Source organism: Mustela nivalis (genome assembly GCF_964662115.1).
Source record: "Mustela nivalis genome assembly, chromosome: 13".
Lineage (NCBI taxonomy): Eukaryota > Metazoa > Chordata > Mammalia > Carnivora > Mustelidae > Mustela > Mustela nivalis.
This window is the reverse complement of record NC_139032.1, coordinates 65,737,614-65,749,649: the sequence shown is the minus strand read 5'-3', so window position 1 is coordinate 65,749,649 and position 12,036 is coordinate 65,737,614. Positions and strand designations below refer to the sequence as shown.

At 34.7% G+C, this 12,036-nt stretch overlaps 1 long non-coding RNA gene and 1 pseudogene across 2 annotated transcripts in view; both read right to left on the bottom strand.

The window, feature by feature from the left end:
- LOC309846345 overlaps positions 1–12,036 on the bottom strand; it is a 187,066-nt gene that overhangs the window by 72,266 nt on the left and 102,764 nt on the right. The window lies entirely within an intron of this gene.
- Positions 11,203–12,030, bottom strand: LOC309846171 (small ribosomal subunit protein uS2 pseudogene; annotated as a pseudogene). Its single transcript has one exon. The product of its transcript is annotated as a small ribosomal subunit protein uS2 pseudogene (transcript).

The following is a 12,036-nucleotide window of genomic DNA, read 5'->3' as shown; positions in this document are numbered from 1 at the left end:
ACTTTCTAAAAATATACTAGATAGTACCTTGAATCCACTTAAAAAAATAAAGAATAATAGTAAAGGTAAAACAGCAAATAGTAATAGGTAAATATAAAATATAGCACAAATTATTTTTGTGTGTAAATTTTTTTCAATCTGATTTAAAAGACAACAGCATGAAGCAATAATTACATATCTACATTGATGGACACACAATGTATAAAGGTGTAATTGTGATCATATCAGCAGCATAAGGGAAGGGGGAATATGGAGCTATATAGGAGCAAAGATTTTACATACTATTAAAGTTAGGTTGGCATTAATCCTAACTAGAGTATCATAAATTAGGATGGTAATTTTATTCTCTAGGGAAATGACTAAGCATAAAAAAAACCCTCAATAATATATAATAAAATGAGGGAATTAAAAAGTACATTTAAAAATCTATTACAAAATAAGGAGCAATGGAAGAAATGAACAAAAGTACATAGGATATATAGAAAAAGGAGGCATCTACGTGGCTCAGTCAGTTTAGTGTCTGCCTTCAGCTCAGGTCATAATCCCAGGGTCCTAGAATCAAGCCCCGCATCAGGCTTCCTGCCCAGAGGGGGAGTCTGCATCTCCCTCTCCATTTGCTCCTGCTCATGTGCTCTCTCTCACTCACTCTATCTTAATAAATCTTTATATATATATGCACATGGATGGCTCAGTGGGTTGGGCCTCTGCGTTCAGTTCAGGTGGTGATCTTGGGGTCCTGGGATCGAGCCCCGCATCGGGCTCTCTGTTCAGCGGGGAGACTGCTTCCCCTCTCTCTCTGCCTGTGCCTCTCTGCCTACTTGTGATTTCTGTCTGTGAAATAAATAAATAAAATAAAATCTTAAAATGTGTGTGTGTGTGTGTGTGTGTGTATAATGACAACAAAATGGCAGAACTAAGGCCTCATCAGAAATTATGATAAGTAAAATGATTATAAAAGTAGCATACTTTTAAAAAAATATACTGTTTATAACAGATTTGACTTACATTCAAGGACATAAGTTAATTGTATGTGAGACTCTTCCTAATGCCTCAATCTTCAGTCAAGTTATTGAACAACTGCCATCAAAAGCCTTATCAGCTTTCTATGAAAAACAATAAAAAGGGGATTTCCATTGGTGGGTAAGAACCTTCAGCTTGCAAATTGTCATAAGCATAGAAATATACAAAGCTGACTATGAGAATGCAAGTTCAGTGATCCAAACTTTTTTTTTTTAAGATTTTCATTTCCCCAGATCATACCTTAAATTTCCAAGAATCAAGGAAGACCAAGACAGCTATATCACACTTTCCTTCTGTGTCTTAGAGAATTTTGAAGATTTTTATTAGGTGAGATGACCATTTTCTATTATCAGAGAAATATATCTTCAAGCATTTGTTTAAATTAATATTGATAAAACTTAAAATGTCTCAACTGTTGTGGTTGCGATGACATGAGATGTTTTGGAAAATAATAAGGCACAGGTGTCAGCTCAGTCATATTCTATATTTGTTAGAGACAAAAAGCGAAAGACAAAGGAGAAACTGATTCTATTAGGTGACTGATAAAAAGGAGCATTGAGAAGGGCACAACGAAGTAAGCAATTATTAGAGGAAGTGTTCTCTCTATAATACAGTTTTATTTCAAAATGTCTATATATTTTTCCATAAGGTCACACTGGCCTTGATCATTTATGAAAATATTAATGTAGTTTAAACCCAGAATCTAGATTTTGAAGTGAGAACCTGATAGAAACTTTAAAAAGGAAGGGACAGCTGGATGGCTCCGTCAATTAAACATCTAACTCTTGATTTCAGAATTGGTCATGATCTCAGAGTAGTGAGACTGAGCCTCACATTGGGTTCTGAGCTGGTCATGGAGCCTGCTTTGGGTTATCTCTCTCCCTCTCCCTTTCCTCCATGCCTTAAAAATAAATAAATAAGAAACTTTAAAAGAGAAAAAGAAACAAGAGATAGTCTCTCTTTATAGGGCAGATGCTTGATAAGCTACGTACCTCAAGGTTCATTACATCTCATAAATACCAGAAGTAGTTTCAATTTTATTGGAAGTTTGGGGAAAACAGTTGAGGATAACAATTGGTCAACTGCAAGGGGCACACAAGAAATAGCAGGAATATTTAAGGTAAACAACTTATCTATTACGATAAGTAAGAGTCTACACGTGGTCTACCATGACAAATTCATCATACACTATCCATACATGTGGTCTACCATGACAAATTCATCATAAACTATCGTTGCCTTAGGAACAAAATGAAATCAATATTATTGATTTAGAAGGACTCAGTTTGAACTGTGGAACTGTGAAGCTTCTGGTGAGTTTCTTCCTACGTTGAGCCTTCTCAACGTAGCCTACATTGGTGGCAGTGAGGTTATTAAAGCAGGTGAGTAAATGCTCATCTTATTTAATAACTTGGCACTCAAAATGCTGCTTTATTAACATTTTCCTTCTCAAATCTGAGATATATCTTCAGGTCTCAGCTTATTTTGGAATCCCAAGGCTGAGATCCATAGTAATTTTAATTTTCTAATTCATGACGGTGCATGGACACAGAACAACATAAGCTTCTTCCTCAATACTGTGGATTCATAACCTGTCCTCTACTCATTTTCACCCTAAATGTACTCTTCCTAAAACATAATACTATACATTGTGCCTTTCACTTTTCCTAGTTCAGGAGTGACACTTCAGTAATTGTCTGTCATCCACCAAAATTTATTTTTGACCATTGACATAAGGGCCACTTTAAAGACTGATCTCAGCAATTATTTATTGAGGATGTTCTATATGCCAGGCATGCTAGATACTGAAAAGTTTGAGCAGACATGACCTCCACAGTTCCCAAGCAATTACAATTTAGACAGAGATACAAGTACGTGCACTGGTAAGTTTAATGTGGTCAATAAATGCACCTGATATAGATAATACAGGGAGCACACAGAAAAGGCATTTAACTGAAACTACTGGGTGGGGTTGGAGAAATCTCAGCAGTTATGAAAGCTTCCTAGAGGAAATGCCATCTAAGTTGAAGCTTGAAGTATGAATTGCAATTAACCAGATGGAATAAGTTATAAAAAACACATAAACACAGGAAATAACATGCCTGAATGCCTGGAAGTAAGAGAAAATGTTAGATGTTAGAGGAACTGAATATAATTTTATGTGATATAGCATGGTGTGTGTGTGTGTATGTGTGTGTGTGTGTTTCATGTCTAGTCTGGGAAGTATAAAGGTAAATAGAGACCAAGTCAAAATCATTGTTTTATTAAAAAAAATCACTGTTGAACATTGCAACAAAATGTCTTATTATTGCTCAGAGACTTCCTTATGCTACACATCCCAAAAGTTTTTTTTATCAAATTTTAAGTACCACATTTAGTCTTGTTCCTTAACAACAGGATTCTAACACAGTCCCAGTCTCACCCTCTACAGGAAGCAAAACTTGAAAAAGTAAACACCCAGATGTTCATGTAAAAATAAAACAAAGAAAAGCAGAAAATTGGCAAGTACCTTCTGTTAACATAGTATCTGCTCCTTACACATTACTAACTTGGCTTCTCTGAATACAGTATATTAAGAATAGAAAATGTTTTTGAAGGGTTTACTGTCAATTCAAATCATAGATTCAATTTCCAACAAGCTCAAGGACTAGAAAGTTCTGCTTAGTAGAAAAAGTCTAGTAAAACATATATACCTATATACATAATACATTATGAAATTATATGTGACATCTCTTATTTATTTTTTAAAAATCATTTTTAAGTACTATTATTATACTGTCAATTGGGTTATGGAACTAAATAAATGCTTGGATACACTTTTCTGGGTCCCCTTTGTAAATCATTGTTTAAATGTCCCAACTTGCTTTTGGTGGGAAGAGTTACACTAATTTATTTGGATCTTTGTCTTCCTAAGAGGACTATGTCATTTTGACTTTATATATTCAAATAAGTATTTTTCTTCTTTTTGCAATCTGGGAAAAGTCACATTTCAAATCTTTTTGTGATTTATCAGCACTTTGGGATTTTCATTTATTTATTTGAGAGAGAGAGAGAGAAAAAGAGAGAGCACAGAGTGAGAGTGCGAGGGAGAAGTAGACTCCACACTAAGCAGAGAGTCTAATGCAGAATTTGATCCCAGGACCCTGGAATCATGACGGGAGCCGAAGGCAGACAGTTAACTGACTGAGCCATCCAGGCACCCCAGGTCATTGCTGTTTCTTAAGGAAAACAAATCAACTATTTAGTAAACCTCTTAAAATGATAATACAGCTTTCAAAATAGAGTCTAGCTATTCAATTTTGTAATTTAAGTTTATATTATAGAGGAATGTGGTAGGGACTAATAAAGTTGACTTATATTGTTTATTTAGTTCCCCAGACAAATTCAAGGTATAGGTTTACGGATATAAATTTTTTCTTTTTGCTCTATAGGATTGTTAGGAACTTAAATATGGGCTATTCTATTTTTAAACACTTCACTAAATATTTAATTATTATGGGTGGTTAAAAATGAAAGGATTTTTTTTTTTGCCAATTTCTAGCTTCTGTAGTAGAGAAATACATACAGAATTAAAACCAAAACCAAAATCAAAACCAAAAAAACAAATACTGTCAAAGCCCATAAGGTAATGCCCCTTACCTTAAAATCTTTAATAATTTATGGTCAACGTGGACCTACCTTTTATAGTTGCCCTTCTTCCTCTGAATCCTTCATTTCTCACATTCTCTTTATTGCAATCACTTTTACACAGGAAAAAAAAAAAAGTCTGTACTCTAAAACAGTGCTCAGTATTTCAAGTCCTTTCCCTGAAGTACTCATGATTTCAGAAAAAGAGATCAGAGATCACTTCCCAAAGTATTCACTAGGCCAGTAATTTAAGTAGAACACATTTCTCCCCTAAAATAGCTGGGAGGCAGTGCACTTCAGTAGGAAAACACCAGGCTAGTTGGTCAAGGCACATGAGATCTTATTTCAGGTCAAGAATAATAGAATTTGTATCTTTGTTTCAACACTTTTTTTTTTCTATTTTTACTCTCATGGGCTTTATTGGTGGAAGAGTATATTTCTAGCTTGTTAAAATGATTTGAAAATGGTTTAGTAGAAGTATCTATAAATATTATAGTTTTCTTATAGACGAATTTGAACACATAGATGCTGAGAGTTTTAATCTTGTCCTGATTAATCTTTGGGCTTCCAGAATAACTATTTTCTACTGTTCTGAAGCGTTCATTTCAGGCTTAGATTTTCTAACTTAATCAGTCATGAATATATGAGGGCTGTGGTTGACAAATGCATAGGCATTTTTATTTGCAAAGCACCAAAATGCATTCTTTCTTCATTAAGAAGGAATGTATTAATAGGACATTTAGAAAATCACTCAACTGATGGAGATATGGAAGTAAAGCTCAGAAGAAGGGCACTAGTACAGGGATGTAAAATTCATGCCATGAAATCAGTTCACCTAGGAAACCAGTGCCACCAGTGGAGACTAAAACCACGGGTTGTCTATTGTCACTGCTTTGCCTGGAAACTAGATGTGGCCACCACTGCTGCATCCTCCTGAATCCATTCTTTCTGCCTCTCTCATTACTGCCTCCTAATTTAGAGTCCTAGACAGTATAGACAAGTACTTGAGTCTGAGTGATGCTTGAAGACCTCTTGCTGAATTATGATGCCTGAAAATGAGGAAGCTGACATTTTTTCTCAATTAAGCAGCAGTCCTATTGCATGATTACAATTTAAAAACACATTGTGTCTTTAATTGTGGGCTGCTACTGACACGTTAGGGTACAAACTATGAAGGTATTGAAATGACAGTAGTTTGTAAGGCACTGAATGGCCTTTACATATGTCTATTGTATAATTTATATAATTAATATCAAGAAAATATGCAAATATGTAAGTTGTGTAAAGTAATGTGTTATAGAATATAAAATAGGAATGATACAATTTTAGCTCAATAAAGGTAACAAGTCCATAAGCTATAACACCTTTAGAAGAGAAAACACTGTTCATCCATTTTCCATGTTAAATTGATAAGCATGGTATTCTTTCTCCTTCATTAATATTTGCCTTAATAACAAATCATTTTAATAGATATGATGGTTAAATATAAAAATAGATGTCTTAGTCTATGTCCTATGAATATAATTCTACCCTTTCACTTAGATGGTGAAATATCTAACTTTTAGTCAAAATTTATCTACTGCTGGTAGCTTTTAATCATTAGATCATGATATATGTTGAACGTAAGTAAAAATTAAGGTGTGACATGCAGTTAACGGTACTTCTCTAATAAAGAATATGGCATCTTTTCTACAGCAAAATACTAACGAAAGAAATGGAGAGCTGAGAGACAGGGAGGGCACTGAAAGATTCAGTAAGGATGAAAGGGATTTTTCTGTTTTCCCATACACAAGAGAATGGAAAGAGATACAGAAAACAATTATGGACAAAGAAACTGAATTCCTTTCCTGCTGATTTGAAAAAGACAGTGTGAGTGAGGATTGTGCTTGAGTCAGAAACAGGCTAGATGAGTAATTGTAATCTGTGTTTTCCAAGATATATAAGTAAGGAAAACCAGCCAAAGACAGATCACCATCACCTGGAGGAGGAAAATGGAAGATAATGGTTTCTCAACCACTGAGAAGAAAAAGAAGTCCTGATCATTTGATTTTTATCTATAGATTTCTAGGAAAGATAAGACACTATAAACAGGAATAAGTTCTCATTGAGGTTATTTTTGCCCCTCTATGGAAATAAAGTCCTAACAGATTAGATAAATGGATTCTGTGGGATGGAGTTACTTAAAATTTTTGAATGTCCAGATACACAGTTGACTCTACCTTAAATACTTATTATACAAACTTTCTGTTACTTAGAATTTTAATATGTTTTTACAAACAAACAAAAACAAACAGACAAACAAACAAACAAACAGCTCATTGCATTTTCAGCCCTTCCCAGAAAGGCCCAGAAAAAGGAAAAAGAAACCTAAGGCAACAGGAATTCCACAAAATTAATTTACTAGATCATTTATTAGAACTTTTAAGTATGATGTTGTCACCATACTTTGTGGGTTAAGAGGATACCTCAAACTGAAGTTACAGCTCATTCACAACCTAAGAATCGCGAATAAAAGGCAATCAAACATGACATATGTTATCAAAGACCAGGACTTCCCCCAAGTAGGAAAGCAGGGATAGTGAAAACAGAACAGGTGAACTACTGGAACCAGAATTAGGCCTTAACAAAATACTTGCTATGCCCTAACCTGCTGAGGTCTATTTTCTTGTAGTCTGCAGTAAGCAACAGTTCTATGTTTTTCCCTAGTATTCTTTGGCAGCCCTTATGGCTGGTATTCAAGCTGTGATTACCAATAGGTACGTACTAGCAAAGTTTTTGCCTTGAGGAAGCTCTCAGTAAAAACCAGATCAGATGAAAGATATATTATGTGATGTGAATTTCTTTTTTCTTTTCTATTCGTGTTTCTGTTAGACTCCATCCACTAACATTTTGGTTACTAAATAGCTTAAAACTACTCAGATATGAACCCCTCACATTCTCATCATCAGGAGCTTTTCTTTGCCCCTTTGAAGTATGTTGCTATTAGCAGGTTTTACCTTTGACTAAAAAGTGAGATGATACTCTCATTCAGCATTTTGAGTCCCAGGCCATACTTGGAATCTTCAACCATTAACAAACCAGAGAATTTTATTTTATCTAAAATTGTTTTATCTTGTACCCTTTCTCGCACTTGAAAAAAAAAATAAAAACAAGAACAGACTTGAACTACAAACAAAATCAGATGGCCAAACTGAACTGCTGCATTTTAGAGGGGACCACAATTTTACAGAAGTATGGCATGTAAAAGAAAGTTTAGAGTTCATATAACGTGTTTCAAAATGACCACAGCTATGTAATCCCCATTTAGGTCAAGATACAGAACATGAGTAGCATCCCAGAAGTATTAAAGATGGATCATACCAATATCAACCATGCTTTGATTTCTACCATCATAAATTAGTTTTGACTAATCTTGAACTTATACCAAATGTTCACTTTGATATCGGTTTCTTTCACTTAAAGTTATAACTTTAAGCTTTGAAGTTATTCATTTATGTTTTATTTGTTGCAACAATTTGTTTTTGCCATTACATAGTATTTCAGTGAATGAATATGTGAATATGCCACATTTTAATTATCCTTTTTACCAGTGAAGAACATTTGGGTATGAATTACTACAGGAAATTATTCAATTAACATTCTATTTTTTTTTAAGATTTTATTTATTTATTTGACAGAGATCACAAATAGGAAGAGAGGCAGATGAGGGGGTGGGAAGCAGGCTCCCTGCTGAGCTGATTGCTGGATGTGGGGCTCAATCTCAGGACCCTGGGATCATGACCTGAGCCGAAGGCAGAGGCTTTAACCCACTGAGCCACCCAGGTGCCCCTCAATTAACATTTTTGTATATGTCTTTTGCTGCACATATGTAATTCACACAAAGTATGCAGATGTCAGTTTTAGTTGGCTTTGATAAACAGGTTTCCCAAGTAACTGCATTGATCATGCCAGAACAAGATGATAGATCAGTTGTTTTCATTTTTATGTAAATTCTACTATTCTAATATTTTTTGTACTGCCCACTTTTACCAAACTTTTTAAAATAAAAGACATTTTTAAACAAACTGCACAGTTTGAATGTGTATGAGTGGATTACCAAAGGAAAAGTCTTTTAGATATGACTGAACAAAAATAGAATAATTGTCGAACAGTAAATAAGTACTGTCAATCTTTGATGAACTTTGTAGCCAGAAATAGCCCTAGCTGAAAAGTAGGAAAAAACTCAGAGAGAAGACAGCCCTGATGTAAGTCACAGTGTATTCTCCTTGTCTTATAGAAAACAATGGTCAGTAAGGGATTTAACATTTCATATGAAGCTTAAGATAGTAATTATGGCCTTGGTTGCTGTTTGTAGTACAATGAGATGCCCAGAAATATTATCTATAATTCTACATTTACTCTATGACAGATATAAAAAATTTCCTGTTATGTTTTTCCACGAAGCCTGACTATTGTCCTTCTAAGAAAAGACAAACAATGCCTATTCTATATTATCAGTGAACATTCTGACTTTTCTAAATTATCAAAAGTGAGAAATAATTGAGAAAAGAGAAAATTTGAATTTATCTCAAATTTACAGAAGATGAACAGATGTTATAATAAAACTACAATAACAGGGAAAATCCTTGATATATTAAGAAATATTAGCGTTTAATATTACATTACACTTTGGCAATATATAACTAGCATTTACAAGAAATAAATCAACTATTGGTTTATAAAAAACTATTTTGAATATATATTAATATTTGTAAATATATATTTTTATTTGAAATCTATATAAAATTTTTACTTTTCTACATACAAAATTGAGATATCATATAACACCTCCTACTTAAGATATGACTAAGCTGAGAAAAAAGAGAAGATCCTCCATTTTAAAGAGAATATATTTATGTTTTACTTAAGGATATTACTGATGCAACATAATAGCATAACAAGACTCTCCTTTGAGAGAACAGCAGTTATGAATAGTGAGAATAGTTAAGGGTTACAGTTTTATTAAAGGGGGTGCACATTAGGTAGACAAGTCTCTGGGCTGGGATTTGAAGCACTGACTTCTATTTGTATGTTAGAAATTATTTTATTTTGTGACCTTGAACAAGCTGCTTAAATTCACTGTCTCATAATTTTCCATAAGCATAATGAGTTTAGTAGTACTTGTTCTTCCATTCTGAAGATTGATTGCAATGCTCTTTCAGAAGAGTGATTGTATATTAATCTCATTAGTAATACTTTTCATATTTCATGTCTTTTCCATGGAATACTTACATGAAAATAGTTCAAGAAGGCTTTTAAGGATAGATCTAATACTAATGTTCTTTGGTTATCATAAATGATAAGAGTTGATGTTCACCTTAGAACTTGTATAACTAATAATAGGATTAGCTATGAATGATTTAAATAGCAATTCTGCTCATTAAATTAAACAGTTCATTTCCCAAATTTTATGCTTCATAGTAATTGTTTTTCTGCCTAATCAATCCTGTCATCAACTGAGCAATTAACTTGCCTGTGGATATTTTGGGTGTTGATCTGACATGAGCATTAGGTTTCCTTCTAAAAGATTAAATATTATAGTTTTTTTAAAAACAATTTATATTTCTGCAATTATGATTCTTCATAAGGAATCAATAACAGCAACGACCTGACCACTTATTTGGAGAGATTTCCATAAAGTACCCTATTTAATGCTATTCTCCTTTATAAAAGAATAAAACATTGCTTCATTAATATTATACTAAGTATCAATCTTAGAATATTCTTTTTTTTTTTTTAAGATTTTATTTATTTATTTGACACAGAGAGAGAGAGAGACAGTGAGAGAGGAAAAACAAGCAGAGGGAGTGGGAGAGGGAGAAGCAGGCAGGCTTCTTACTGAGCAGGGAGCCCAATGCAGGGCTGGATCCCAGGACTCTGGGATCAGGACTTGAGCTGAAGGCAGATGCTTAACAACTGAGCCACCCAGGCACCCCAATCTTAGAATATTCTTAACACAAGTTAAACATTTAGGAAGTCACATGTTTTGCTGTAAAAAAGTGTGAGGCTGAAAGATAACAACCTGGTTGGCTAAAGGTTCAGTTATAATCTTGTTCACTGTTGCTTAAATTTGAAACATCGATAGAAACAGTAATAGAATATGAAATTTGAAACATTAATAGAAACAGTAATAGACTAGTAATAACAGTAACAAACTAATAGTAATAGACAGTTATAGTCTAGACTAACAATAGACTAACAATACTAACAGACTAACTAATAATAATAGACTAACAGTAATAGACTAACAATAATAACAGTAATAGACTAACAATGCTTATTGTTAACAATGCTTATTTCTCAGGACTCGACAATATTTATATACAAATTGTCCAAATTGGTCTAAGAGGAGAGTGTTTTCTTTACAATTCTAATTTCAAAATTTGAAGAATTATTTATGTAAAAGATAGAGTCTGAAATGAAATTCAGGTCTGTTTCTTTCTTTTTTTTAATTTAAAGAAACTATTTAGTTTCTGTCAACCTATTTCCATTTTGTTGCCTCTGTGGAAGAGAAGCTTAAGACCACTCAGTGGTTGTTTGCACCCATTCAGTGGCCAGAGCAGTGGGAGCTGCCGACCAGTCTTCAGTGGCAGGCTGAGCACTCCAGTCTTCAGGAGGGAACTGCTGAATAGGCATAGAGGTTACATGCATGCCTTCAGACCTGCCTTCAGGTTGGGTAGAATGGAACTCAGGAGCTGGAGCAGTCCATTCATCCTGAAATTCCTCCTTGGTCACAATCTTTTCAGCAGCAGCTTACTCTTCTTTTTCAAACTCTTCATGATTTCTGGCGTGACCGCCCATGGGTGTTCATGGGAAATGGTGCCAGGCATGCTCAGAACTTCTCAGGCCTCCATCAATATGAGATCCATTGAGTGAGCTCTGTTTTTGTTGCAAGAGATGGCAATACCACACAGCACAGTCCATGTTACACAGAGCGATGGTAGGCAGGTTAACACAAAACACCCCTGTGAGAGGCCGGTGGTCAGCCCTGAGGTCAGTAACCACCAGAAGTCTTGGCTCCCAGACAGCTGTCTAAATCTGGCTAGGGAAGGTTCCAGAAGTGAAGCAGCCAGCAATGGGAGTGGCTCCAGAAGCAGCAGGAAACTTCAGCACAGCTGGCTGGCCAGTATTCCTGGATGATATGACACTGGCATCAGCTGGATTTCCAATGTCAACAATGGCATGAGCTTCCAGCAGAAGCATCTCCTGCATTCTCTTTAGATTTATGATGCAGGTACCATCACTTTTCCTTTTGCAGATGCGCTGTTCCATTTGAAAGTCAAGGTTCATGCCACCTAAGTGGGTTCCTGCTGCAAGTAATTTGAGGGCATCCTCCTCCTTCATTTGCAG